Raw genomic sequence first — 10,085 nt, 5'->3', positions numbered from 1 at the left:
ACCGATGGTATCCGTCAGTATAATTAAATTATTATTTACTTTACCGACGAATATCCGTCGGTATTGATATTATTAATATTATATTATTTTATAATATACCGACGGATATCCGTCGGTAAGTAAAATTATTTGACCAACTACTGTCAGAAATGTACCAATGGCTTTCCGATGGGGTCCATCGGTAATTATCGATGGATTCTGTTGGTTTATTTACCGAGGAAGGATTTACCTACCAATCACTTACCGACGAACTTCCGTCGGTACAACCTTGTTACTGAGGGATGTCCTTCGGTAATTCGCGTCGTTAAACAAGTGATTTTTAGTAGTGTAAGCGGTTATCGTAAAGGAATTTAACTTTCCTCCATATTTTGTCTTTAAGACACCATGGTGATCGCTCCTTGGCGTCGTTGATTCGAGAGCTGGAATTTTGGGCTTGAAATCTAGGAACACCATTGCCTAGAAACACACTTGAATCGTAAGAGCGATTTCACGCTGTGAGCATCTAATTTTTTTTTACCATATTTAGATATTTAAAATTTTTACCACTTTTAGTATGTAAATAATTTAAGTTTTATTTACATATTTAAACTTTGTTTTACCCTTTTATAGGTTTTATTTAAGGAAATTGAAAAAAAAGAGTCACATTTTTACTATAAGTTTTATCTTCATTTACAGAGAAAAAAAATTCCCCAAAAAAAGAGAGAAGAAGATATAGTTCTTCTTTAGTTTAGTGCAATTTTTAATGTTTTTAACAAATACGTTGTGTAGTAATTCTACTTTATCTCTTAAAAGAAAACCAAAAAATAAAATAAAATAAGAAGCCAATGGAAAAGTGACATTTAGCAAAGATTCCTTTTAACTAATTTTGTCTTTTTTTAAATATACATATGCACATTCTCATACTGAAGATTCACATTTTTTAAATTGATCTTTTAACAAGTGGACGTGAAGGATTTACAGACCCGTCCTTATTCTCACACGCGCATCACATGTCTTGGGTCGGTTTCCATTTCTTATCCAAAATTGCTGCTTGCTCTCCAAGAATACTCACATAATTGATGCTACATAAGAACCTCACTTGAACAGACTAAAGGAGGATACCTGAAAAACAGAGGACACATCCTTTGCAAAACAGATCTGGAAAAAAAAAAGCGAGAAAAGAGCACGAAAAAGCAGCAACTCTTTCTTCTTCGACCAAGCAAAATCGTTCTCCGTTAAAACCAACAGCCAATCAAGCTCTTAAACCCAGTCCTCCTGAGCTTAAAGCGAAAGCTCCGGTTAGAATTTCCAAGTTGAGATGGGAAAAGCTATCGGTCTCAAAGGGGTCAAAAATGAGAGTGTTGATCTGTCCATTCCTAGTTCGATTTCTTGTTGCCGATCGAGGTTTCCGGTTCGAGTGTTTGTCCTATAGCTCGCTCAAGATTCATTGTTTTGGATCTTCTTTTACTATAACCGTCGGAAAATTTCAGCAATAAAAGGTTCATTTCTTGCTTTGTCTTCTACATTTTATCTTTCTCTGTTTTAATGGTTTGATTCCGTCTTGATGATTTCTGTCCCGTTTCGATGTCTCCAGTTAAGCTTGTTTGTTTATGTTTGAGATAAGTAATTAATTGTTTGGTGATGTGAATCAAATTTTGAGATGCTTTTAACAATGACAGAGGTATTGTGCGGGCCGTGAGATTTTAGTTGATGCATTCATTAATTAATGAAGACTCCCATAAGGACTTCAATTGTTTGTTTAAACTCCTGCCACACTTACGTATTTTCCAATTCAATTTTAAACTTTTAACAGACCCTGTAATGTAGATTTATATCACACTTACTCGCAAATAATTCCATAATTGTGAGACCTTCCACAATAATCTCAAAGATTAGGAAAATAATTCAAATGCGCTAGTTGCTTTAGGTGCGATTAATAATAAATCATCATGACTATGAGTACGGTTCCCATGGCATAGTCATGATGCATAATCTTTAATTCGAGTGTACATTTCACGTGACTCGACCATAACTTCAAATAATAATAATAAAAGTTAAGACGTTGTAAATTGCGGGTGCATTTCACGTGGCGCGATTCGCAATGTGTACAAAAATAAATGAGTCCGCGACATCGCTGCTTGTTCAAATAAACTCCATAAATAATTAAAAGTGGTTAAAAAGCTAAAATGCACAATATGTTTTAAATATGTATTAATCAAATAATTAGGCCAATTATTAATAGTTGAGCGACCGTGCTAAAACCACGGAACTCGGGAGTGCCTCACACCTTCTCCCGATTTAACAGAATTCCTTACCCGATCTTCTGTGTTCGCAGACCATAAATAGAGTCAACTTCCTCGACTTGGGATTTAAAATAAATCGGTGACTTGGGACACCATAAATTATCCCAAGTGGCGACTTTGAATGAATAAATAATCACATTTCGAACAATGTCACTTTAATTGGAAAAACTCCCATATCCCCTTGGGAAAAAGGAGGTATGACAGCTCTGGCGACTCTGCTGGGGATCGAACTTAGAATCTCTGGTTCAGGGTCCAGAATTCGAGTTTAGAATGACTGTTAAACTTGGCTACTTGTGATTGTCTGATATTACTTGTTTGAGCCTAATGTGCTAATTGCCTCTCTTTACCGCTTTGATATTATTATGAACTGTATATAAACTGTTACGAAAACACTTCTTCTCTCTGAGTCTTCTAAATTTTCTGGGAAGCGTGCGCTTTGCTTGACTTCTTTTCTATTAGAGTCATATCCTAATTTTAGAATGAAGTTCAGACAAGTTGCGAACCCGGCGAAGCTTCTGTATTCTCGGTACACTGCCCCCCTCCCCCCCTCCCGGCTCGAGTTGTCCACTCAGGTAAGCCAGGTCTAGAACAATACACCCAGGATTCAAACTTAGAATGACATGGCTTTTGGATCAAGGTAGGACTTATCGAACTATGATGGTTTCATCTTTCCTTAAGCAGTCCATTTTCTCATTTCGGCTCATACTTTCTTGACTCTTTGAGTCATTTTCTTCTTTCTTAGGGGAACTAGAGGGACACACCGTCACTCTTTCTTACTCATGACAATCATTTTTCTCCTTTTCTCATCATTCCATGCCTTTCATCATTGCGTTCTTTGAATCCCTTCAACCTTCACTTTCTTTTTGACGTATTTCTTTTTGGCTTTTCTTCCTTTTCTTTGCCTTTCCTTTTCATCAATTCTTTTTCTTCTTTGAACCTTTTATCACTTTCAAATTCCTCGTCTCTCCCCCAAACTTATGCTTTTGCCAATTGTTCATCATGAATGTTAAGGAAAGATTGGGTGCCAAGAAAGGGTCATTATAAAATGGATAAAGGCTTGTAATATGGCTATTGAATGAAAAAGGCTTAGGCTCAAAGGGTTGACTAGGGATATCATATTGGTAGGCTACGAAAGCTTTCAAAGTTCAAATTGGACCAAGGAGAACCTACAATCATTTCTCAAGTCGAGCTACACTTAGAATTTCGCCTATACAAATATTCAGGGCAAGTTTTAGACTTATTGGCACGGGACTTGGATTTGCAATTCAGTACCTCACCTCCCAAGCTGCTGGATTGTTAAAGAGAATAGAGTCGAGGGCCCACAACAACCCTAGCTAAGATTAAAAATCACAAATGGCTCAAGGAAACCACTCGATAATTGTTTTAGTCAACTTAAGAGTCTAAAGGTCACAATTAGAGATAATATTTGCCAATCAACTTGTCTCTAACCATGAGGTAGTACCAAGTGAAGCCTGCTTGAGACACTTTTATTCATTACTACTACTATGTATACCAACAAAAAAAAAACGGACTCGATCCCTTAAGAAGGTTGTCATGCCATCCATCGTTGGGAAGATCCACCCGGTTCACACAACATCCACCTTTAGAAAGAACCGTGGCATTAAAAAAACCAAAGGCTTATTGTTCACACAAAATGTTAAAAGAAGCTAAAAACTTTAAAAGAAGCTACTAGAGGAAATAAGAAGCTAAGCTATTAAGGAAAAATAATAAAAGAAGTTATGAAGTAAACTACGGAAAGTAAACTGAATATATACAAAATGGAGTAAACGAATATATACATAATGGAAATAAATATATACATCGAATGGTAAAATTATATACATACCAAAAGTAAAAATAACGGTAAATAAAGATAAATAAAAATAGTATCATAGTTATTACATACCAAATATTATCACAAATCAAATCAAAATGGACCCCCCCCCCCCCCCAAATAAAAAAATAGCATTGTGCTCAATGCTAATATCAAAATAAGATTAGAAAAAGGTTAGAGAGTAAAAAGAACTCCCTATGTGGTCTCTGTCTGCATCGAGTCAGGAACATGAGTGAGGTCCTCAGACTACATAGGATCATCAGCTCTCTCGGTGTCCTCTAACTGGATCTCAACATCCTCTGACTGGGGGACCACGGGGTTACTGAGCATCTGGATCATCTACTCAGCCATATGTGTAGTGGCAGCCGGCTCCTCAGACTGGCCAGCTACTGCATCTGATGCCTGAGCATGGTTTCGCGGACCGCGTAATTTCATTGCGGTCGCGTAGGAGACTTCTGCGGCCGCATAATCTTGACGCGGACCGCACTTCTTGTTTTTGCTTAAAATGTAAGCTCTCTAAACCTCAGCAACCGCGGTCCGCTTAATTCCAATAGCGGCCGCGAAGGTACTTTCGCGGGCGCACCTATCTGATGCGGTCCGCGTTCATGTTTTAGCCCAAAAATCCATCTCTTTGAATCTTTCTTTCACGAAACTCGAAATAGTGCTCGCGACCGCGTTGTAGCTTTCGCGGCCGCACAATATTTGTGCGGTCCGCGTTTCACATCTATTGGCCCAATCTTGGTTTTTGTTCAAGTTTTGACTCCTTTATGAGTTAATTATGACTCCTTTGGCTCATTTTGAACAATCCCTGCAAACAAGCATATTACATTAGTTTCCGGGAATACCATCACACATTTTGGCCCTAAACACAAATAAAAGAGAGTAAATTATAGGTTAAAATTCCTACTTATCAGTTTTTTTCAAAATGTTGACCGAAGTCAAACATGGCCTCCTAAAGCCAAACTAAGGAACCAATTATTCCGATTTCAATCCGATCATTTTCAAATTATGAAACAACCATCCTCGCAAGTCATAAATTAATAAAAGCACATACAGGAAGTTTTATTTAGGGGAACGGGATTCTAAAAGTCAAAATGACCGATTGGGTCATTACACGATAGCTCACGAAATCAAATAGCAAGAAAATGACAATCCATAAGCCAAGGCACAATTTATGAGCATCAATTAACAATTAAGGCAGGTAGTAGGTAAAGCATGAATTCAACGAGTGATTACGATTAATAATTGGCATATAAGGTGATCTTGACAACAAAGATGGAATATGTGCTAACAATTTCAAGTAAAGCACGTACAAACAATTCTAACAACAAAAAATGTAGTCATGAAATGATAGTTGCAATTAATTACATGAAGGAAGCCTAACAGGCCAAACCGGTCAAATACCACATATAGGTCATGTACCCACTCGTCACCTCGCGTACACGACCTTCACATAACACGAATGATACAATCATCTCAAATCCTAAGGGGTGGTTTCCCTCACACAAAGTTAGACAAGACACTTACCTTAACAGAGTTAGGCCGATATATCAAAATGACCTTCTCTCGTGAAATGACTTCCGGACGGCTCAAATCTAGTCATATTAATTACATAAAATAATTAAAATTCATAGAAAATAATTCCAGATAATAATATGTCAATTTCCAATTTTATTCTAAAAGTTAATTCGAAAGTCAACCCCGAGGCCCGCATCTCGGAATCAGATCCATTTGGTGAAAATACTCTAAAAAATCACCCAAATCCGAGTAGGAAACACTTACCCAAATTCATTTGGTGAAAATACTCTCAAACATCGCCCAAATCCGAGTTCTCTAGCTCCAAAAATGTTGAAATGAGCTTATAAAAAAAGGTGCCCAATAAAAACACTAATCTGGTCGCTAAAAATCCATTTTCCGTCACTAAAGGTCCGCACTAGAACCTACTTGCACAAGCAATTTATTATTTCACTAAAGAGGCTCTAACTCCATCATAAAAATTCGAAATTCGACAATTCTTGTTCCTATGTATCACAAATAATAATACGAACCTAGTCGAACAATCAAAACTCAATTCAGAGCTCATTTGCTCAATGCGATACCAATTTAGCTCGTTAAATAATTAATTCATGTTTTGCGCTAAAACTCAATCGTGACTTGATGAAATTAGACCAAACATTTTAGATCATTCCTATAATTCATTATCAAACTCTCGAAAGTCTCGAAATCGAATTTCGATCTTTAGAACTAGAAATGGACCTTTGGATCATTACATGCTTATGCTCAAAACATCAAACTGTTCCAAAAACTCTTCCAAAACTCATCCAATCCCCATTGGACCCCAACCAAGTATACTAACAAGTCCCAATACATGACACGAACTTAGTCTATGTCTCAAATTACATTAAACAACACTAAAATATGAATCACACCCAAATTCAAGCTTAATAAAAACTAACGAATTCCAAATTCTACATTCAATGTCGAAATCTATCAAACTAATGCGATTGACCTCAAATTTTGCACACAAGTCATACATGACATAACAGACCTATCAAACTTTCTAGAACTAGATTACGACCCCGATATCAATAAAGTCAACTCCCGGTCAAACTTTCCAAAAACCTTCTATTTTTCAACTTTCGCCAAAGTGCTCCGAATTGTCCTACGGACTTCCAAATCCAAATTCGGGCATGCGCCTAAGTCCAAAATCACCATACGAAGCTACTGGAATCATCAAAATTTTATTCCGGAGTCTTTTTTCAAAAGTCAAATCTTCGGTCAAACTTTAGAAATTCAAACTTTATAAAATCAAACTTTTTATTATTTGTTTTTTAAAAACTAACGGAAAAAGTGCCTACGCACCTCAGAATAACTTTAAATTTTGTACATAAGTCATAAATATGGTTACGAAGCTGATCGAACTCTCGGAATCCAAATCGGGGCCCGATATCAACAAAAATCCAATTATAACCAAATTTAGGAATTCTTTAAACTTTTAAACTTCTAGTTTCCGTCAAATGACAATAATTCAAGCTAGGGGCTTCAAAATTTGATTTCAGGAATACGCCCAAGTCCCAAATCATGATACGGATCCGCCAAAATAGGCAAAATACTGATCCGGATCCGTTTGCTCAAAACATTGACTAAAGCCAACTCAAATGAGTTTTAAAGGCACAATTTCACATTTTCTTTATTTTTTCACATAAAAATTTTCAGTTAAAGATACGGATTGCGTACGTAAATCGAGAAAAGTTGAATGGAGTTATTCGAGGTCTCAGAATGCATAAATAAAAGTTAAAATTTAAAATAACCTATCGGGTCACCACAATATGTCATGTTGAATACGTTTTACAACTGCCAATATTCTGTTGTGAATCAGTCAATTGCAACCCTTTTAGATTACTAGAAATAGAGTTTTCAAGATAATTAATTATCATACATGGTAATGGGAGACACTGGAATTTTGTATTCACAATTTCTTTGCATATGTATGGATTTAATCTAAATGGAAAATAGAAATTGAATAGTTTCATGATGAAACGTTGTTGGAGATGCTATGCCGAAGTATAGTCAAGTAAAAACAATAACTTTTGTTCTATAATCTGAATATATATATTTTGGAATGATCCTCATGGAATATATACTATTCTAAACTCATTTTATTCATTTCCTTTAATATTAAAATTAAAAGAGGAGAGATGAAAGGGAAAAAGAAAAACAAAACAAAAAAAGAACAAGAAAGTCAAAAACAAAAAAAGTGTGAAAAAAAAAACCAACACAAATTTTGACATCGAGAAGACAAATTTTATTGTACAATTTCTACAACTTTTTCCTTTGCTTTTATGTGTCTTCAAGGAAACGTGCTCACTGCCAGTCTTTCTGTGTAGATGGAGTAGTCGTCAGTTCCTCCCTCTTGGTTACTGAAATTTCTATATTATTTTCACTAAACAAAGTTCAAGATCTTAAAGATTATAATATGATAGGTACTAAAGAGGATGGTAAACATTGAGTAATTGCAAAAATAATGAGTAACATATATTTAGGAGTTGTAACAGGAACAATATTAAGTGTAATAATCATAACATATTTAATAGTAAAAAGTTCACTGAAAGGGAAAAAAAATTTGGACGAAAAATAACAAAGAATGAGAAATATAACCGCAGGAAGCGCGGATATACTCACTAGTTATTGCATAATGTGCGCAAAATGTATAGATGTCCTGTTACTTTGCCTGATGGAAGCAATGTTGTAGCCACCAACGAGGGTTCAACAAAATTTTTAGGAAATTTGGTTTTGAAAATATTCTTTATGTGACTGGCTTAATGTGCAATTTGATATCTCTGTCGCAATTGATGGATCACTCAGGTTGTTTTCCTATGCATTAAACTTTTATGTATTATACAGAGTGGGTTGCTCTAGTGGTGAGAACCCTCCACTTCCAACCAAGAGGTTGTGAGATCGAGTAACCCCAAGAGCAAGGTGGAGAGTTCTTGGAGGGATAGAGCCGAGGGTCTATCGGAAACAGCCTCTCTACCCCAGAGTAGGGGTAACATCTGCGTACACACTAACCTCCACAGACCTCACTAGTGAGATTATATTGGGTTGTTGTTGTTATTGTTGTATACAGAACATGATCACCTCGAGGATGTTGATTGGAGCATGTGAACAAAGAGATGGACTATACTATTTTTAAAACAAGACGAGGGTGTGTGCCTGAAGATAGGTGGTGTTGACTCGTTGGATCTTTGGTACAAGCATTTGGGACATCCTTCTCTGCGAGTGACCAAATTAATTTTTGTTGTAGATTTTCAGAAAAAAAATTAACGTTTTGAATAAGAGTTGTGATGTGTGTCATCGGGCAAAACAAAAGAGAGAAAATTTTCCTTTGAGTAATTTTAGAGTTTCTAGCATTTGTGAATTAATTCATTGTGATTTATATGGGGACCTTATCAAATGATTTCGTATTGTGATGCATCATATTTTTTACTATTGTAGACGATTATTCGCGCGCTGTGTAGATTTTCTTATCGATTGATAAGAAAGAAGTAGCCAAACTGTGAATAAGTTTTTTTGCTATGATAGAGAGAGACAATCCAATAAGCTGAGTTAAAATTTTCAGGAGAGACTATGGAACAAAGTTTACTTGTATAAAAAATTATGTTTTGAAGTGGGGTTATTTTCAAACTTCGTGTACAAGGGCACCAGATCATTGATGTTAGGTAGAAATTGGTTGGACGCCAATATTGAAATAGTCTCAGTTTCTTTAACTTTGTGAGCACTGTTGATATATCTACTCTTTTATATGTCGATTTTTGATTTGTCATCAAATTCAAAAAAGAAACTTTTGAAACTTATGGTTTAAAATAAAACATAAATATTTGCTTGATTGTAAATCAAATGGATAAAGTAGAAATATTAAAGATAGATTGTTTCTAATTATGAAGTGCCTCGATCTTTTTGAGATCAACTTTAATACCCTCGCCCGATACAATATGCCCCAAAAATGCTACAAGAGTCTAGCCAAAACTCACACTTGGAGAACTTAGCATATAACTTTTGTTCCCGCAAGGTCTGAAGCACCACTCTCAAATACTGCTCGTGTTCCTCCTTACTGCGCGAGTAGATCAAAATGTCATCAATGAAGACAATGAAAAATGAATCAATATATGGCCTGAACACCCTGTTCATCAAATCCATAAATGTCGTCGGGGCGTTAGTCAAACCGAAGGACATCACCAGAAACTCATAATGACCATATCTAGTCCGGAAAGCAGTATTCGGAACATCCGAATCCCGAATCTTCAACTGATGGTACCCCGACCTCAAATCGATCTTAGAGAATACCCTAGCACCCTGCAACTGGTCAAATAGATCATCAATATGCGACAACGGGTACTTGCTCTTAATGGTAACTTTTTTCAATTGGCAATAATCAATACACATCCGCATAGTTGCATCCTTCTTCTTCA

At 36.1% G+C, this 10,085-nt stretch overlaps 1 long non-coding RNA gene across 1 annotated transcript; it reads left to right on the top strand.

Moving 5' to 3' along the window:
• Positions 1 to 954: 954 nt before the first annotated feature.
• Positions 955 to 9,009, top strand: LOC107796647 (uncharacterized). Its single transcript, XR_012701928.1, has 2 exons — positions 955 to 1,478; positions 8,521 to 9,009. It is a non-coding gene; the product is annotated as an uncharacterized LOC107796647 (long non-coding RNA).
• The last annotated feature ends 1,076 nt before the right edge of the window (positions 9,010 to 10,085 follow it).

The sequence above is a fragment of the Nicotiana tabacum genome, chromosome 18, assembly GCF_000715075.1.
Source record: "Nicotiana tabacum cultivar K326 chromosome 18, ASM71507v2, whole genome shotgun sequence".
Lineage (NCBI taxonomy): Eukaryota > Viridiplantae > Streptophyta > Magnoliopsida > Solanales > Solanaceae > Nicotiana > Nicotiana tabacum.
This window is presented reverse-complemented; position numbering and strand designations above follow the sequence as displayed.